The 21,965-nt window shown below is 37.4% G+C and overlaps 1 pseudogene; it reads right to left on the bottom strand.

The window, feature by feature from the left end:
- Positions 1-1,415: 1,415 nt before the first annotated feature.
- Positions 1,416-21,399, bottom strand: LOC148295648 (uncharacterized; annotated as a pseudogene).
- Between the last annotated feature and the right edge of the window lie 566 nt (positions 21,400-21,965).

Genomic DNA, 21,965 nt, shown 5'->3' with positions numbered 1-21,965 from the left:
CACAACAGTAACCGTCCATACCACAACCCACTTAGCAAGCCCCGGGCATTTGCGTGGCTAAGTGTAAAATAATGATGTTCCGCTTGGCATGGCATGTCGATTGGCATGCTTGAATTTTACCGTCTTTGAAAAGGGATATGACGCCTAACGGGATAATTAGCATGGGCTAATAGAGCTAGTGCCTTTTATAGGCTCATTTCAATTCTTAACGTGACAGATTGCATATTTATTTGGCATGGCACGTGGATCGTGGCTCATGTAAGTGTGCATGATGAATTTCATGTGCTATGAACCAGGTCTCTTTTTAATAATCTGTAGTACTGGGCCGGGAATTCATTTGGGCCCAACCTTGGATTTTTTGGGCCTCAACAACTATTAAGGCCCAAAATATCAGGCCAGTTTAAGAAATGACTTAGTTTATCTCCCATCCTACGTGTATTTTGTGTGATCTTTCATAAAATAATTATATAGTTATATAAATCTCTAAAAAAAAAAAAATTATATAGTTATATAAATATATAATATTACTACATAAGTAAATATTATAATATTGTATATAATATTTATGCCAACACTTTCACAAAAATAATTATATAGTTATATAAATATATAATATTACTACATAAATAAATATTATAATATTGTATATAATATTTATGCCAACACTTTCACTATTTGCCGGGTCCGCCACTGTTTATATACACATCACATCGCACCGACAAAGTGCATACAAACAAATAGAAAAAGAAACCCAACATGTTTCAATCGTCAAAGCAAGTAAAAAGAAAGAAGACAAACAAAAGAAAAGAAAATGTTGCATAGTAATTGCATGTGAAAATAATGAAAATGAAAGAAGCCAGGAAAGTAATCGGGCCACATGCTACAGTGGTCATGCTTTGTTCTTCTGAGAGCCCCAAGTAGGAAAATTGAGGACTGGCTTAGGAGAAAGACTTTTATGAAACGAGAATAACACTTTCACATGATATATTATTATTGGCCAGAGATAGCAAAACAATGGTATCCTAATTGCAACTAAGTTTTTCTTCCAACTTAAGGTATAGCTCTATTTTAGGGACTTTTCTAGCATTTGCCCTAGTATAAATACAAGACTTCTCAGCAATTATATACAACATAAAAAAAAAAGAAAAAAAAGGCTAAAGATTGAAAACAGAATGAAGCTAATGAAAAGAAGAAAAGAAATCTTAAGAAAATAAACAAGAGAATATTTTGTTGAATACTTTGTTATATTGAATAAGCAATTCGTACAAGGTATATATATAGGAGTGAAGCTCCATCACGTTAGCCTTTTAAGGCTAAACAATCGTGATCCACTATCTGTGGGATTCTACTAATCTATTCTAGGAAACTAGATATATTACAATAATATTTTACAATATAATTCTTACTACTCCCCCTCAAGTTGGAGAGTGAATATCATGAAGTCCCAACTTGTTATGTAGTGTCACAAAGTGATCCTTCCCCAAAGCCTTCGTGAAAACATCTGCCAACTGGAAGTGTGTAGATATGTGCAATGGGCTAATTACTCCAGCTTGCAGTTTTTCTCGAACTATGTGACAGTCAATTTCAATGTGCTTTGTACGTTCATGAAAAACAGGATTCGCCACAATATACAAAGCGGCTTCATTATCATAGTATAATGGTGCAGGAGCTAATTGTGGAACTCTTAAATCTTCCAACACATATCGCAACCAAGTTAACTCCAAGCATGTATTTTCCATAGCTCGATATTCGGCTTTTCCTGATGATCTAGAAACATTGGTTTGTTTCTTGGATTTCCATGATATGAGAGAATTTCTAAGAAAAACACAATAACCTGTAACTGACCTTCTTGTGGCACGACAACCACCCCAATCTGAATCACAAAATGCTCTTAAGGCAAGATTATTGGTAGCAGAGAATAACATACCTTGACCAAGAGTACCTTTGACATATTTGAGGATCCGTATGGCAGCATCCCAATGTGGTTTTCAAGGCTCATGCATGAATTGACTTAGTGTCCGAACATAATAAACTATATCAGGTCTCGTGACAGTAAGATAAATCAGTCTTCCAACCAATCTTCTGTACTTAGTTGGGTCATTCAACAATGCTCCATCTGTGGGAGTGAGCTTTAAGTTCTGTTCCATGGGAAACTTCTCTGGGCGTGCTCCTGAAAGTCCTGAATCTTGTAGAATATCTAGTGCGTATTTTCTTTAAGACATGAAAATGCCTTTCTTGGAACGTGAGAATTCAATGCCCAAAAATATTTTAAATCACCCAGATCTTTGATGCGGAAGCGTTTAAGAAGAAATGTTTTGAGACGTTCCATCTCTTGGAGATTATTTCCTGTAGGGAGTAAGTCATCAACATAGATAAGAACTGCAGTAAAGGAAGTACCTTGAGCTTCGGTGAAAAGAGAATAATCAACCTTTGATTGTTGATAACCAGCTTTCTTAATGGTATCTGAAAAGGTAGAGAACCAGTTTCTAAATGTTCTCACCCTATCGGCGAAGACCAGGAGGAGGTTCCATATACACAACTTCATGTAAATCACCGTGAAGGAAAGCATTCTGAACATCTAATTGGTGGATGAACCAATTGCGTGCAGCAGCAACAGTAAGAAGACAACGAAGAGTAGTGAGCTTCGCAGTAGGAGAAAAGGTCTCAAGATAATCAACGCCTTCAACCTGAGTGTATCCTTTAGCAACAAGGCGAGTTTTGTAGCACTCAATGGTGCCGGCAGACTTGTATTTAATTTTGTAAACCCATTTGCAACCAATGGGTTTATAACCAACTGGGAGAGGAACCAGACACCATGTATTATTCTGTTGTAAGGCCTCTAATTCTGTATTCATGGCGTGTCGCCAATTTGGATCAAGGATAGCTTGAGCATAGGAGGTGGGCTCAGTATGACCTGAAATGTTAGCTAGAAAAGCACAATGGGTGGAAGAAAAACGAGAATAGGAAAGAAAGTGAGAAAGAGGATATCGAGTACCTTTTGCAAGACGAGGCGCCGAGATAGAATGATTGACGTGGTTGGACATGTGGTAGTCTTTATGCCATGCTGGAGGTTGCGTTGGACTGGTGGAATGACGCATTGCGAGGGGTGGTGGTGAAGGAAGTGGTTGTGGGAGTTGTAAGGGAGGAATTGGTGATGGAGGGTCAGTAGGATAAAAGGGTAGAGTAGAGGTTTGGGGGGACACACTACTACAAAAAAGGCAAAAGACGACGGGAATTCACCGTCGTGAATTTGGTTTTCAAACCGTCGTAAAATCGATCGACGTCTTTTGCAAAGTAAAACCACGACGCGAAATCACCGTCGCTGTTATAACAAACAACGTCATTAACAACCAAACAACGTCATTAACAACCAAACAACCGACGTCTGTATACTGAAAAATGAACCAAAAAATTGTCTTGGAGAAGAATAGACGACCTATTTTATACAACCTCCGTCGTGTAAAAGAATACAATACGTCTTTAAATAAATAAAATATGACGTTATTAAATCATACGACGTCCAATGTATTTATATAACCGTCGTGCAATAGTAATGCCACTTCATTTTTTACATTAATATTGACTTGGAAATAGCGGTTAGGGTAAATCACCGTCGTTGTTATAACAAATAACGTCATTTACAAAAAAAAACCGACGTCTGTACACTGAAAAATGAACCAAAAAATTGTCATGGAGAAGAATAGACGACTTATTTTATACAACATTCGTCGTGTAAAAGAAAACACTACGTCTTTAAATAAATAAAATATGACGTTATTAAATCATACGACGTCGAATATATTTATATAACCGTCGTGAAATAGTATTGTTACTTCACTTTTTCCATTAATATTGACGTGGAAATAGCGGTTAAGGTAAATCACCGTCGTTGTTATAATAAACAACGTCATTTACAAAAACAACCGACGTCTGTATACTGAAAAATGAACCAAAAAATTTTCATTTAGAAGAATAGACGACCTATTTTATACAAACGCAGTCGTGTGTATGTATATACTACGTCTTTAAATAAATAAAATACGACGTTATTAATATTTACTACGTCTTATATATTTACATAACCGACGTGGAAAATATGTTAGGCTCATGACTTACGACATATTTATTTCTATAAACGACGTAGTATGTGATATAAAACGTCGTGATCATGTAAAAGACAGCCGTGTTTCTCTATTTATACGTCGTCTTTAGTAAAATAATAGTCGTCTAATCCATCCAAGACGTCGTCTTTTGTAACGTTCAGGTTCGATATCTGTCCTTTTAGACGTCGGTATTATTGTACTGAAGTCATGTTATTTGTAATTACATGTCGGCTCTTTATCCTTCTCCGACGTGATATCGTTAATAACTGTTTCACAATAACGTTGTCTTTTTTCACTTTTAGTTCGCTTTTAGACGTCGGTTAATTCAATGCCGTCGTTGAATGCTCCAAAACGTCGTTTTTGATTGACAATTTTATGGCAACAGACGTCTGTTTTTCACAGTTTTATAAGGACCGTCGTTTTATAATACTGAACCAGTATTTTATGTACTGATTGTTTTGTGTCCAAAACCTGCATAATGAAAGTGAAGAAAACACATTACAATTTATTGCAAAATTAATGTCATACAGTAGTGCTGTTTAGGGCATAAATAATTTCATAAATTACAAGAGCATCATTCAATCCATATATCTTCACACCCATCTCGAATATTTTGACTCCCAAACTCACCCACTAGTTCATCAAATGTGTCAACATTTGGCATCCCTCTAGTAAATGGCTCACACTCAATTCTCACATCACCTAAGACATCATCACCAATAACATCATCATTATATTCTCTATTAGGCGCTGATAACACTACCGACCAACCATGATGCATCGGGTCGTCAACAAAAAATACTTGTTTGACTTGAGAAGCCAAAACAAATTGGTCATTCCTATGTCCAATTTTACTCAAATCTACAAGGGTAAATCCAAGTTCGTCGACTACAAGGCCGGAAGTACTATCTATCCAATCGCACCTAAAGACTGGGATTGTAAACTTTTGGTAGTCAAGGTCCCAAATTTCTTGAATGACACCATAAAAACCCATATTTGAGAGAATTGGGTTTTTATCCTTGGCACTAGCAACTTGCATGGTATGTGCAAGTAAATAAACTCCACTATTTTGAACTGTCCGCACATCATCTTGTGCCTTGATGTTAAATTTAACACCTTTAATAAGATAGCTCCTATATAATGGCACTGCCATGTTTGGACCAGCTGCTAGCCACCTTAAATTTTCTGATACCCCATGATTGCCTCCCTCATCAAGTTCACTTTGAACCTGCAAATTAATCATATCTTAATTCAATCTAACATAGAAAGAAGAAAATTAAAAGTCCAATATGTTATTGAATAACATATACCTTGAAGTGTAGCCATTGAATGAAAGTGCTATTGTGCTTATCTTGCAGCCACTTTGTTCTCTTTCTAAATTTTGGATAAGCGGCCTTGATGTGGATCATATGTTCCCTACATGACACGAAAAATTCAAGCATTACGGTCCCAAACATATAAGATAAACATAAGGAATAATTTAAAATGGAAACTTAAGGAATAAAACTCATACTCGATATAAGGTAGAACTTCCTCCGTATTCTCCAAGACATATAGATGTGCTTGGTTCAACAGGTCCCGATCAACTAAGCTCACTGTGCAACCTGATAATGGCTTTGAAACTCCTATCTTCTGACTTGATGGCACTCCAATTGTACTAATATCAGATAAATGTTCAGTGCAATATTCTACAGCTTCTTCAGCTATATAACGCTCCGCAATGCAACCTTCGAGATGAGTACGGTTCTGAACATACCCCTTTAGAACTTTCATATATCTTTCGAATGGATACATCCATCTAAAATAAACTGGCCCACATAGACGAACTTCTCTAACAAGATGTACTACTAGATGAACCATGATATCGAAGAATGAAGGTGGAAAGTATTTTTCAAGCAAACACAAAGTAACTACTACATCTTCTTCCAACTTATCTAGCTTGGAAACATCAACCATCTTTGCACATATAGCATTGAAGAAGAAGCACAAACGAGTTATTGCATACCTTGCAGGCTTCTCCAAAACAGAACGAATTGCCACAGGGAGCAATTGTTGCATTAAGGTATGACAATCATGTGATTTAAGGCCAAGAAGTCTTGAATCTTGTAAAGATACAAGATTTTTTATATTTGAAGAATAACCTTCAGGGACCTTCATACCATAGAAAGAATTGCAAACCGCTCTCTTCTCTGCTCTTGACAAATTCCAAGGCCCTGGAGGCAAACGAGTACTTCTTTCTCCATACTCGGGTTGCAAATCAGTTTTGACCCCCATGTTCAATAAATCTAACCGAGCAGCAATCCCATCTTTATTTTTTCCAGGGATCTCCAGCAATGTACCAATGATACTATCACAAACATCATGAACTTTCGTTTCATGCACAGCCATGGTGGGAGATTATATGTAACTAAGATAACTGGCCAGCAACTATATCTGCTACTTAGAGAACTGTGGGGATTGAATCCATCAGATGAAAGAGCCAATCTCAAGTTTCTCGGCTCATTACCAAACTCGAGCCATTTATCATCAACAAGTTTCCAAGACGGGGAATCCGCCGGATGAGACATCTGACCGTCAATTGATTTTCTAGCAGCATGCCAAGTCAAATTCTTAGCTGTCTCATGTGATTGAAACATCCTTTTAAACCTTGGAATTGGAGGAAAATACCACAACACCTTCGCTGCCACACCCTCTTTCAAGAATCCATCTTTGGTTTCCTTCCACCTTGAGATACCACAAGTAGGACAATTAGTTGAATCTTCATACTCCTTCCTATACAAGATGCAATCATTGGGGCATGCGTGGATTTTCTCATAACTCAGCCCCAATGCACACAAAGTCTTTTTTGCCTCATACAAAGAGGCCGGTATTGTATTTCCTTCTGGAAGCAACTCGCCCTGAAGTATCAATAATTCTGTAAAACATACATCACTCATCCCATGTTTTGCCTTCAAATTATACAACTTCACTAATGCCGATAACTTGGTGTACTTTCTACAACCAGGGTACAATGGTTGATCTCCATCCCCAATCACATTAGCAAACTCATAAGGATCGGATCCAAAATCACCAAAATCATTATCATCCATCTCTATTTCTTCAGACACAAAACTGTACCTACTATGGTCATCATCTTCTTCAACATTTCTACTAGTATTACTAGTTGCAATTGGTTCCCAAGGTTCTCCATGAAATGTCCAATTCTTATAGCTTTGGTCAACTCCATTAAAGTATAAGTGATCCCTTATAATTCCAACCCCAAACAATTTCAAATTCGCACATTTAACACATGGACAACGGATATGCGTTGTAGTTAGAAGATTTTCTACAGAAAATTGCAAAAATGCTTCCACCCCTAACTCATATGCCTTCGATCTTCTATCCGAGTGCATCCATGACTTATCCATCTCCGACACTATATCCTATTATCTATAATAAGGTGAAAAGACAAGCAATGACTATCACTTATAGCAGATTATATAAAGTTTTAATAGCAAATAATAGAGTAAACAGACGACGGTTTTTAAACAACAACAGACGTATTACACATATATAGACGACGGGTTTGAAAAGAAACGTCGTCTAATGCTAGCAAGAAACGACGCCAGTGAACTTGAACCACGACGGTAGTTAAAAACTGTGTCGTGGTATATATTTACAAACGACGGTTTGTTAAAAAAACCGTCGTCGTATGCATAAAAAGATATCGAAATCCCAGTTTATTTTCAAGAACCCAAAATATATTCAGAACACAACATATACATTAATACTAAGCACGAAACCAACATATACTAAGCATGAAAACATTAAATCCATTCCCGATTCATAATAACAGAGAGTATTAAAAGATCCGACAACATTAAACCCTAAACCCGATTCATGAAAACAATAAACATTAAATCCATTAACCCATACCGTCGACAACATTAAAACATCACAAAACCCTTTACCACAGAACTGAATATCATTCAATGAATTTACAAGCATGAGATTAGGGTTTGCACTTACAGGTAGGCAGAGCTCACAGCTTATGGCCAACTTGGATTCGACGGAGTTGTAAACTTGGCCAACTTGGATTCGACGGAGAGACCAACTTTGAATTAGAGTTGAAGTGAGAGAGCGGAGCGAAATGTTTTAGGACACAGAAATTTTGGCAACTTGTATAAGAGTTAGAGCGAAATCTGAAAATTTTAGGTCGAGGTGAAATTTTTAGAAAGCGCGCTTTTTAAAAAACATCGACGGAAACAAAAACACAATCGTCGTTAAAAGTTCAACCTAAACATGACGCTTATTTTAAAAATGACGTCGTTGTAAATATCCTTACGACGCAAAACCAAACTACCGTCGTTAAACCCTAATAGACAAATATAACCTAAACCCTAAACCCTAATAAATAAAACCACAATTATATATATATATTTTTTAAAAATAATTTCTCCAAAGGGATTAGGGTTTTATGTCCTAAAATATCTCGTCCATAAAACCCTAAACCCTAATCCCTTTTCTAAATTTATATAAACCCTAAACCATGAAAGTATAAGTGATGTTGTGACTCATGAAAACATTTCTCTTTTTGGTTTTAATTTTAAATTTGTATAACTCAAACTTAATTTTTTAAAGCTTAAGGGGGAAGAAAATATCTCAATGACTTCATAGGAGTTGACGTTGCATTTTTTGGATTTATTTTCAATTTATTATAAATATTTTGAATTAAATAGAATAAAATATTATTAATAAAACCCACAAACCACGTCGGCGTTAATAAATTAACGACGTTTTAAATTATAATAAACGACGTAATTTTTAAACAAACATCGTTTAAAGTTAAAACCATGGCCATTTTTACACAGAAAACGACGTACAAACCATTTTCCACGACCTAAACGTGTATATGTAATTAATACACGTCGGTATATTACAAAAAACGACGTGTTAAATAATATACCATGACGCGAGAGATTAATTTATCGACTTATTATTTTGGAGCATACTACGCCGGTACCTACAACACTACTGTCGTGTTTATTTACCACGTCCTAAGTTCAAATTACCGTCGTATTTTTTCAATTTATACGTCTGCCTTCTTTGTAAACCGCCGTCTTATTTTTATAGCTTTTTAAAATTAATTAATTTTTCTTTTATTTTGGTAATATCTTTCTTAACACAAAACAAAATTTAATTCTCAATCCTCAACAACATTTTCATCTTAAAAGGCAAATCTCTTCGTGTTAAATATTGATCAATATTTACACAATATATGTACACAAATTTGGCAAATACATCGTGGTTTCTTTTCTGCCTTCACCCTCAGCTTGTTCAACTGTTTCTTCCTCTCATATGCAAGCTGGGCCCTCTCCTTCCTCTTGTTCTCAAGCTCCTGCACAGCCACATATGAATATCTAATAATTTCATAAAATCAAAATCAACAAAGTGTGAAAAGCTCACTCCTCGATTCCTGGTTACATTGTAGTCCCCTTTTCCACAGTGATCAACTTCAATCCTCCTGTGTAGCAGGGGGGAACCAGCCTTAGATCCTGTTGTGGGTTGTGCGTCTGCAAACCCATGCAGGTTCTAAAGCTGGTTCCACCCTTGCTACACAGGAGGATGTAGCAAACCCATGCTTGGTCTTGTGAGGAATCATTCTGCAAACCCATTTGCTTTCAGAAAGACAATTTCTTGTGAGGAATCATTCTGCAACCCTAATTGAAAACTGAGAGTTAAAAAACGCGTGAAAAAATCATATTTAAACAAATTATATAAGTACAACGTCGGTTCTAATATACATAGCAACGTCATATTTTAATAATCAACGTCCGTTTAGATAAACAAGCGCCGTCATAACTACATCGGAAATCCAAAAGTCACTTGGCGAGTATTAAAAAGAGAACGACGTCGTTTTCAGAACCCCAAAGTAACCACGTCGGTTTATTAAAATACAGTCGTTCGGCAGTTGTGATAACTACGTTAGTTATGAATTATTTACCGTCGTTATAAATTTATAATACGACGGTTTGTAAACCCTTTTACGTCGCTTGGTAAAAACTATGACGTTGTTATGTGTGTACAACGTCATTTTAAAGAAACCAAGGTTTAGAAATGCGCTCTTCGTAAATCATCGACGGAAAACAATAAAACCGTCGTTAAATATGACATCTATACCCTAAACCCTAAACCCTAAACCCTAAACCCTAAACCCTAAACCCTAAACCATAAAATATAAACCATAAATTATATATATATTTTTAAATAATTATAGAAAAGGATTTATGGTTTTAGGGCCTAATATATATTAACCATAAACCCTAAACCCCAAAAATAAACCTTCATCCCCCTAAACCCTAAACCCTAAACCCTAAACCATTAAAGTATAAGTGATGTTGTGACTCGTGAAAACATTTTTCTTTTTGGTGGTAATTTTAAATTTGTATAACTCAAACTTAATTTTTTAAAGCTTAAGGGGGAAGAAAATATCTCAATGACTTCATAGGAGTTGACGTTGCATTTTTTGGATTTATTTTCAATTTATTATGAATATTTGAATGAAATGGAATAAAATATTATGAATAAAACCCACAAACCACGTCGGCGTTAATAAATTAACGACGTTTTAAATTATTATAAACGACTTAATTTTAAAACAAAACGTCGTTTAAATTCTAAACCATGACCATTTTTGCACATAAAACGACGTACAAAACATTTTCCACGACCACAACTCTTAACTTCTCGCCGTCTAATATCAAAAAAACAACGTCGTCTATGGAACCAAGAGCGTCGTTTGAAAAACCTCTTACGTCGCTTTTTTAAAAACTGTGACGTTGTTATGTGTATACAACGTCTTTTTGAACAAACTACGGTTTTTCACAACATGAAAACCTCAACAAATTTATAGGGACGTTGATTTCAACAAAAACTTGCGAATTCTAACCAATTTTGTACAAAAACTTGTCTAATTCTAACAAAATTTGTACATTTTATAAAAATGTTTAAGTATGCTAAAATTCCTCTACTCCATATGAACACACACAAACTCTGCCCATTCTTTCCTAACTTCTTCAATGGCAGCTTGGGGGTATGGCGCTTGATCCTTTCCTTTGGCAAACTGCAGTCCATAAACAAAGATTAATCTCACAGACGACGCTATTATTCATTCACCGACGTAGTATATATATTCAACGACGGTATTTTTAATTTACCGTCGCTGATAATATAAAAACCCACATAAAAATAAATCTGAAAATTTTCTTCTTACCATCTTCTCAAATTCCAAGGAAGTATCCTTTATGATGTCTCTCATAAAGCGCATGACATAATACCCGCATTCTACACTGCTTGGTTGCTTTGGAGTGCCGGGCAGAGTTTTCCAGAGAGGTGTTTTACGGCCTACTCTGCCTATGTGTGTATTATACATTTTTAGAGCAGAGTTCACAATGTTTTCCCCGTCCTCATCCACAAACCGATTTCCAGGCAGTGGATCCAGAAAATATACGGTTTCCTTCTTTGCTCTTACAATGATCAAGACCCAATGATGGCTGCACAAAATAAATATAAAGGTTAAATAGTGTTATATGCAGAGCATCATACAAACAAAATCCTGTTTTTTGTTTTGGAGAGTAACCCTGGATTGTAAGGCATCAGGAAAATCTGTTCACCATCTGTTTTTTGAAGACGATTGGCTACGAGACGTGATCTTTCAGTTAATGAACCAGCGTCAGCACTAACTAGAGCAGGGTCTATAAAGCCAACCATATTCACCATATTTGCAGCTTTCAAATGATCAAACAGGCACCTAAATATATGAATTGAAACCATGAGTGTTTTTTTTTTTAAACAAAAGGAGAGTGTCAAATGAATATTTGATAAGGACAAACTTCATATATATTGCAACGACAGTAGCCCCAATTTCTTCCATGCCAGCAAATTGGGTAATATCTTCATGCAAGACGAAGGTGTTACGATCTATGCCAAACACCTCCTTCTCAATCATAAAGCTCATAGCCTTCTCCTGAGGCTTTAGTGTCGATTCAACATAACTACAAAGGGATTGTAAAGAAGATGGCAACTCCAGCTTTGTATAATCTGGTACTTCAGTACTCTGTTTGAACAAATAAAGCAACATAAGTGACGTGGTAAATAAATAACAACGACGGTTTAAATAACAAAACGTCGTCTTAAAATGAGTTACACGACGGTAACAAAATACCGTCGTAATGAATACTTTATTACGTCGTTTAAATAAAACCGACGTCTAATTCAAATGCAAAATTCATAATTAATGAATTTACCTTTTCAATTTTCTTTTCTCCAACACTGGATTGCTGTTTTAATAAATAAAGAGATATATATATAAGAAAGATTGTACAATAATTTAAACATTCAATTAAAACAAATGACGGTTGAAAGAAAATATAGACGTCTGAAAATTGAAAAAGAAATGAAAAAGGCAAAGTTAAGAGAATTTACCTTTTCATCTTTCTTTTCTTCAATCTTTTCACGATCCCCAGATTTCTGTTATAAGAAATAAACTCAATATATATAAGACATAGTACAAAAAGGGCAAAAAAAAAAAAGTAAAAAAATTAAATTAAACCGTCGTGGTAATAATAACAAACGACGGTATTTAAGAATTACAGACGTGTATATTTAATCACACGACGGTAAATAATAAACGTCGTGGTATTTCATATACTACGACGGTATCTAAGCTTGTACAACAATTTAAACATTCAATTAAATAATTGCAGACGTGTAACATTCATTAAACGTCGTGGTAATTCCTTTATTGAAAAAAAAAAATTGAAAAAAGCAAAGTTATGAGAATTTACCTGTTCAACTATCTCAAGTATCTTTCCTTCTACTCTCTTTTCAACTTCCCCTGATTTCTGTTATAAGAAATAAAGAAATATATAAATGACATTGTAGAAAAATTAAAACAAATAAATAAACCGTCGTGGTAAACATTAACAGACGACGGTATGAAATAATTACAGACGTCTGAATAACATCAAACGACGGTTTAATAAAGAGCGTCGTGGTATAACTTTAACACGGCGGTAAATATAAACAGAGAAATAGAAAATTCAAAGTTCAAAGACGTTACCATTTCCTCCTGCTGTTCCCCATTCTTGGCAGTATCCTCCTCAAATTGTAGGGCTCTAACATCAAGTGCCCCAGAACAGCTTGCTTTGTCAGACATTGGATTTTTGGGACTTTGCCCTTGGATTTGGGACAATGTATTCAGTTTCAGCAGGCTTGGATCAAAATTGGGGATGATTTTTGAAAGCTGACTCAGCAAATTTTCCCTCTCAGCTTCTACCAATTGCTTCGTCCTAGCCTCCATCTTTAAACTCTCTTCCCTTGATCTAGCCTCCATTTTCAAAGTCTCTTCTTGAAGGACAAGTCTTACACTTTCCTTCAATTGATCAGCAAACCTAACCTTCTGTTGTCTAGGTAAGTTGAAGTATTGCTTAGGGGAAACCCCAGCCCCTACACCTCTAACTCTTCCTGGATGCTCGGGACCCAAAGCCATTGTCAAAACATCATTGGATCCTGACAGAGAAATTGTGCCTTCAGAGACTTGCTTTTGCAAATCATCCTAACAAAAAGACATAATAAAAAGTCAGAATAAGGAAACAAACGACGGTTATTTATAAAAAATAGACGTAATATAATATTTCACACGACTCAATAACATAACAATCGACGTAATATAATATTTAAGACGACGCTAACTAAATACCGACGTTATTAATATATTAACACGACGTCAATAATAATCCACCGACGTCTTATGATATAATTACAAAAAACAGAGCATGGATTCCAGATTCAGACCTTTAACGTCGCCTTTTAAAATATTTCGACGTAGTAAAACTTTTCACACGACGGAAAAATATAACAGCAGACGTAATAAAATTTTTAAAACAGAGTGAGTAGGCTTACAATTAATTTTGCTTTCTCTGCAGTCTTTGGATCCGGGATGTTACCATGTTTGTCTTCTCTTGCTTTTTTCCATAAGGTAGATCGATCAATATCTACCCCAGGCATGATTTCCTTCAAGTCCTCCTTAAAACCAACATATCCTTTTCGAGACAATTGATGATTGTACTCGAGTTTCTCCCTCCTCTGTGATTGTTCTTCATGCACAGCCTCAAATTCTTTAGATAACCTTGAAGCTACAAAGGCATCCCATTGAGCTTTCTCTATGAATTTGTATGTTTCAGGGGGCTGCCTTAATCTATCCTGCTCCTTGATGAATGGAAGGATATGAAACCTCGTTAGTGTGGACTTGAAATCTTTCCATTTCTTGGCGGCAGAAGATAGCACCATTTGCTTGCCCCCTTTACCAACCACAAAAGCCATGTCAACGGCTTCCCAAATCTGCTCTTTTATATCCTTGGATATTTGAACCCATTTCTTGTCCACAAGTGGGACTCTGGAGCGTGCCAACACACCAATGTAGGACTGCATCTCATTATGTGCACGGCCATAAGGTTTCCCTTCTTCATTGTACTCAACAACAGGCTTGATTTTCTGAATTTTTCTCTGCACAACACGGGGCATTGTGCTCATACCCCGACCTGACTTTGCCTCCTCAGAAATAGTTGCCGTGCTGGCTGGTTCTGTCTCAGAAGATGAAACAAACTTCATCTTCTTCGAGGCCTTCATTTGAGGATTTACAACTCTAAGCTCCTTCTTCGAGGATTCATTTTTTTTCAAACCAGACTCCTTACTTTGGGATTGAGAAACCATGGTTACAGACAAATTAAACCTGCAAGTGAAAATATATCAGTGAAATTAAGAAAAACCACGACGATTATTTATAAACTACGACGTATTATAATATTTCAAACGACGTAAGAACAAAACAAACGACGTAATAATAAATTTACACGACGGTAATTAATCACCGACGTGATAAAATATTACAACGACGTCAATAATAAACAACCGACGTCTTATGATATAATAAAAACAGAGTATTAAATATTACAACGACGTTAATAATAAACATTCGCCGTGGTATTGAAAATAAAACGACGTAAATATTAATATACCGTCGTCTATACCACAAAAACAAATTAGGAACAACGTAAAATATTTTCAGCAGAAAAATAATTAAAAAGATTTTCGAAACAAAAACCATTGTTCAGAGAAATCAAACATGCGATGAAAGCTTGGAAACTTAAAATGATATCCTTAAAAATCAAAAACAAAAAAAGGATATCATTTTAAAAAACAACGACGAACACTTTCACACGACGCTAGGGTGACTGACGAACCGTCGTGGTCTATAAATCTAACCACGTAAATAATAAGCCACCGTCGTCTTATTTAGTTGAAGTAAAAGAACCAGAGTAGTGTTCAAACTTGGAAACTTTTCGTCTTTGTCTGCAAATTTTATCAAACTTGGAAAGAAAAAATGTAAAAAGATTTAAAAAAACGAAAATGATATGCGCATGCAAAACAGGAACAAAAATCCTTCCAGAAATGCTTACCCTTTGCTTGCGATGAAAGCTTTCTTCTGGAGTTTTGGTGTTTCAGTTCAGAGATGAAGACGAAGAGGAGATAAGCTTGAAAGTTTGAAACAGTTCTTGGAGAATGAAAAATGAGAAAAGCTTGAAAGTTTTTCTCGGGTTTGGAACCAATGCAAGTATGGGTCAGGAAGGCGAAAAGTTTAAAATAATAAAAAACCTTTTCATAACAACGACGCTATTAATAGTATGCGCCCTAGTATGATACATTATACGGCGCTATTGTTAACACTGCCCTATAATATTACTTTCAACGACGGTATGTTTTAATGAAACGACGTTTTGAAATCGAATTACACGACGCATGTTTCTTCAAAAAAGATGAATCGTCATTTTCCAATTTACCAAATGACCTTATATTCAATAATAACGACGTTAAAAATTAATACCACGTCGTTTTAATTACTCATACCGACGTGTAATTTTTTTAATTACACAATAAATTAATTTTCCAAAAAATTACAATGTCGTTTTTATATAGCGTTGTTGTTAAATAATTTATACGACCTTATTTTAAATTTAAAGGACGTGTATGTTATATATAAACGTCGATATTTTAAAACACCGACGTGGTATATAAGATTTGTTTATAAATAATGGGTTTTCTGTCTTTCTGTCGTCTTCATTTTTCAATTAGGGTTTCAACTTTTTCTCAATTCTCTGGAGGCACATCACCTCTCTGTCTCATCTCGCTTTCATTTTTCAGTTTGGATGTTGATGTGTGGGCGCGTTTGTGTATCTGAAAGACACAAACACGCACACATCATCTAAAAAATTGTCTTTCTGCACAGAAGGAGAACAAGGTCTGCATCAGCCCTCTTTCTCAACTCCTCCATGATGGGGTTCTCTGGGTTGATCTCCATGGTCTTCTTGCTCGACATGTACCCAGCCGCTCTGTTATCCCTCAAGGCCTGAGCCTTCATGATTCTTTCCATGTTGGCAGTCCAGCACGGTTAGACGGTCAGACACCACAACCTTCTCCACTCTGTCACCCAAAACATCCTTCACAACCTTCCAGAGTCCCTCAAACTTCTCCTTCAACTCTTCCTTCTTCTTTGCCTCGTCTTCACTCTCATCAAGCTTGAGACCTTCCTTGGCGGCTGAGACAAGCTTCTTGCCCTCAAACTCCTTGTGAGAGTAATTGGCACATCATCCACTTCTAAAACATTGCCTTTGTTCATTCTGGTTCGATTATGATGAGGAACATAGTTCATTCTGGTAATGATAGACGAATAATTGCATAAAATTTGTACGTCGTTAATTTAACAAACCGTCGTGGTTAGTACAATTATGCGACAGTAGAGTTATGGATACCGTCGTAGTATATTATAATTAAAAAGTCGATAAATTTATATTTACAGTCGTGGTAACTTAATTTAAAGCGGCGATTTTTTTTGTAATTAACCGTCGTAGATTCCTTTGAATTTATGCGTCGCTGACTAAGAAAATTGGGTCGTGTTTATTAATTAATTAACACGGCGTCTTATTTTTATATCGTCGTCTTACTTTCTACGGCGGTGATTTCATATATGCAGTCGTTGTTTTTAGGTTCAGATTTTAACTCTGAAAATACCTTTGTAATAAGATGACGCTTTATTAATTTGGTGTGTCGTGGTTTCAAAATATCTATATGTGTGCCGTTTTTTAGGTGTTTAAAGTATGTTTCTACGACGGGTTTCTATTACCGTCGTCTTTTAAAAAACAACGACGGTTTTTTGATCTACCGTCGTTGTTTACTGGTCGTCTTTTGCCCTTTTTGTAGTAGTGACACGGGTGGGGTATGAGGTGTAGTGGTGTCGGGTAAGTCAGGGGTAAGGTCAGCGGGATGGGGCATGTGGTTGGTAGGGAGAGAACTTGGTGATGTCGTAGGGGGTGAAAAAACAGCACGGGGAGATGTAGAGTCGATATGTTGCGGCTGTGTGGATGTATGAATGTCACGTGGGTCAGGAAAGGTGATAGGTGGGGTTCGGCTGTCATTTGTGTCAGGGAAGAGTTGGGGTAAAACAAAACTGGAAGGTGGGGTACCAGTGGGAGATGAGAATGGGAAATGGTTCTCATAAAATTTGGCATCACGACTTACGAAATAATTATTAGTCTCCATATCGTAAAGTTTGTAACCTTTTTGACTAGTAGGGTAGCCAACAAAGACACAAGATTTTGCACAGGGATCAAATTTAGTGGTAGGATGAACAATAGTCGCATAACACAGACAACCAAAGACTTTCAAGTGGTCAAAAGATGGTGGATGTTTGTATAATAATTCATAAGGTGATTTGTTGGATAGGAGTGGTGATGGTAGGCGATTAATAAGGTAGACAGAAGTCAAGACACATTCACCCCAAAAAGTAAGAGGTAATTGGGATTGGAAACGGAGTGCACGTGCAACGGTGAGAATATGACGATGTTTACGTTCCACAACACCATTTTGTTGTGGAGTGTAAACACAAGTTGGTTGATATTCAATGCCAGTGGTTTGAAAAAAATCTAAATTTGAACCCATTGTCTACTCGAATGGCTTTAATGTGGGCATGAAATTGATTATGAGCAAAAACAACAAAAGATTTTAAAAGGTGCTGTGTATTAGACTTATGCTGCATCAAAAAAATCCATGTACATCTGGTAAAATCATCCACAATGGTAAGAAAGAAACGTGCCCCTAAATGTGTGGAAACTTTTTGTGGACCCCAAATATCGCAATGTAATAAATCAAATGGTGGATGAGTTGATATTGAACTTGAAGGAAATGGAAGTCTGGTTTGCTTGGCCAAAGGACAAACAGTACAAATATTATCAAAGGAAAGAGTACTGGAAGAAAATAATGGAGAAAGTAATTTAAGACGAGAAGGTGATGGATGTCCAAGTCGCATATGCCACAGGTTTGAGGAATGGGATACTTGACAGGTGACAGGTGCCCCTCGCAACGGAGACATGTAATAGAGACCACCACGTTGTTTACCCGAGCCAATCATCTTCCCTGTAGCCAAGTCATGTAAGACACAAAAAGTGGGAAACAAAATAGCACAACAATTTAGAGAATTAGTGACTTTACTAGCGGACATAAGATTTAAGCGAAAAGAAGGAACACATAAAACTTTGTCTAAAGTGATGTCGGAATTGAATGGTACAGTGCCAATAGAAGTGATTGGGGTAGAAGACCCAGTGGACAAGTTAACATTAGGTATTGGTGAGGATTCTGTTTTAGTGAAAAAGGTAGAATCAGAAGTGATGTGATCAGTAGCTCTGCTATCCAAAATCCAAGGTTGAGTGAATACAGAATTAAGTGAGGGAATGGCAAAAGGAGATAGATCTGCAGCATTTGCATAAGCATTGCTATTACCAGATCCACTGTTTGATTGCATCATGTATACGGCATGGGCCAGTTGTTGAAGTTCTGCGGCAGAAAGTCCACTTAAAAGATTCTGTTGTGGGGCTTGTAGAGTGGAAGATTGACTTGGGCATGGACTGAAAGTAGTTGGCTGGACGGCTGGGGCAGCTTGGGAAGCTGTGTTGGTTGATGGGCGTGTATTTGAAGAAGGGAAGCTCCCACGTGAGTTTTGAGAAAAATGGCCTTGAGAACCACGCTGTTGTTGTGAGGATTGTCCTTGCTGGAAGGATTTTCCTTGCTTGGGGGCCCATATTCCATTCTTGTAATTGCATCTTTCCTCTGTGGCCTTTTGTGTCACAAAATTTACAATAGTATTTCAATTTTCGACAGGTTGCAATTGAATGGCCATCTCGATCGCAATGCTCACACTTCTTTTGCTTGGAATCATTAGAAAAATTGTTTGGGCGGCTTTGGATTGCAGCAGCAAGGGAGACATTTTCAATTGCACTTGAGGTCATTTGTCGTTGAGTCTCATCTTGAATGACGAGTGAATAGGCTTGATGAATGTTAGGCAATGGCGTCATCATGAGAATATTGGTGCGAACATGATTAAAGGTGTCGTTCAGGCCCATGAGAAATTGCATCATCTGATCTTCTTGTTGGCTGTGCAAATCTCACGGCCTGGAGCTCCGAGCCGAGGGGATATGCGTTAACATGTGGCTTCCTTCTTTTGGATGCGGTGCGGTTGTGCGCGGGCGTGCCAGCACGGTCTACCGTGCGTCAAGATGGTGATATGGGTGAAATGGTTAAGTGGTGCGCCTGTTTGAGTTCGACTCCTAATCAAACGATTGTGGCCGAGAGAGGAACTGATCTCGGCCGTCAAGTTCACGGCCGTCAAGTTCACGGCCTGAGCTACAAGGCCGTTTAATGGTGGTGTTGATGGTGGATTTTGGGCGTTGCCCTAGCGCGCTGCTCAGGGAGCGACGGTCGTATGATATATGGGATGAATGAAAGAGTAACAGAAATGGTGCTCCGGCACCTTGAAAATCAAGGGTCGTATGATATATGGATAAATGGATTTTCCTTATAACCTAACACTACTCCTAGGAAAGCAAGTAAAGATATTGAAAGTACATTACAGGAAAATATAATTTGCTCCGTGGGAGGCTTTTGGTTTGGTGTTTGAACCCTTTGAATGTAGCTTGAGTTAGATATTTATAGGAAGAGCTCTTGGAGGAGTAATCGAGGCTGAAAATCTGCATGGTGGAGCCTGATCAGAGCAAGTGGGTAGTCCAATTGACATTTGGGATCGTGAAGCATGTTGGTGTGACCCCCTGAATCCTGGTAAATCTCGGCCGCCGCCTTGATCGTGGGTTCTGTGCTTCTGGCCGTGGGGACGCATTAAATGCCCTGGTCTGGTGGTTGGTGATCTGACCTTATGTTGTAAGAATATTTGTAAGTATGTTTGCGCCTAACCACTCTGATCTCTGTCACCAAATCCTGACTTTAGTCACTTCCCTTCTTCCCTCGTGCATTAAATGCCCTTTTGCGGCTAGTGGGTTTGCTAGTCAGAGGCATTACTTCATTAAATGAAGCGTGGGACCCGGCTGCCACGTGGCGATTTGACTCTAATCCCTTCAGTCGTGACTCCTTCGTCCTTCGACCTCGGCCCATAATGCCGCGGTCGAGGCCGAGATGTTTATGCCTTCGCAGCTTTTCCTTTGTTTTTAGGAAGACCAAACATCTGACGAAACGCCACGTTTAATTCATGAATAGGTGCTAAGGCCGAGGAAGGTCCTTTCGGCCAATTTATGGCCGTGATTTATTAGGCACAAACACTTCTTCTTTACATTCTCGGTGTGTCTTCTCCTCGTTACACATGAGGGGAGGTCGATATGCCTCCAACTCATCCCAAAGGTCTTTGAGTTTTGAGAAATAAACTTGGACTGTCATGGTGCCTTGTGAAAGAGAGGCGATGGATTTTTGAATTTGGTATACTGTTGGTGCATTCTTTTGTGAAAATTGATCTTTAAAATCCTTCCATACTTGGTGTGCAATTTTCGCATGAATGACTCCTTTGGTGAGACTAGGCTCCACAGAGTGTGAAAGCCATGTCAGAACCATACTGTTGCGTTGATTCCAAAGAGCGTACTCTTTTGGTTGTTCTTTTTCTAAAGGACGTTGAATGGATCCATCGACGAATCCTAACTTGTTCTTGGCTATGAGGGCATGAATCATTGATTGACTCCATGATGAATAATTGGAACCGTTTAATTTTTCTGGAACGAGCATATGACCAGGATGATCTGAATGATGAAAAAAATATGGATTTGATGAAATCCATATCGGAGTTGGAGTTGGAGTTGGAGTTGGAATTGGAATGATTGTTTGTATTTTGTGTTTTTGGTTGTACGGCTGGTGATTCGTTGCTTGACATGGAGGCAGTGTTTGAAAGTTTGCTAGGGTTTGGAGAGGGCTAGAAAATCAGGCACCAAGATGCTCTAAATATATTTCTGCCGATTGCAGTATTATTCAAATGTCATTTAAGTCGAAACTCCAGTGAAGCAAGCCTAGTTTGGCTATCGCCGAGTAAGATTTGTTTTGGGCTTGAAGAGTGGGTGGTGACATTGATGAAGATGGGGAAGGTTTCCTTTGTATATAGGCGTCCCACCTCTAGCCTCTAGGTACTTATATTCTTTGGTGATAATCTTTTCACTTGGAGAAACAGGAAACAAAATATCGTTCCAAGATCTAGTGTTGAGGCTGAGTATAAAGGCTTGTCTAGTGGTGTTTGTGAAATACTTTGGGTTAAAAACTTTATGACAGACTTGGGGTCCAAACCTAAGAGAAGTATGTACGAGATTCCTTGTGATAATAAGGCTACTATATATTGATATTGAGCACAATCATGTACAACATGAGCAAACTAAACATATGGAGAGTGACCAACATTTCATTAAGGAGAAGTTGGAGGATGAAGTGCTTGATTTACCATTTGTGAAG

The sequence above is a fragment of the Prunus avium genome, chromosome 3 (genome assembly GCF_965620075.1).
Source record: "Prunus avium chromosome 3, drPruAviu1.hap1.1, whole genome shotgun sequence".
NCBI lineage: Eukaryota > Viridiplantae > Streptophyta > Magnoliopsida > Rosales > Rosaceae > Prunus > Prunus avium.
The sequence above is the reverse complement of the archived record's forward strand: the minus strand, read 5'-3'. Positions and strand labels throughout refer to the sequence as shown.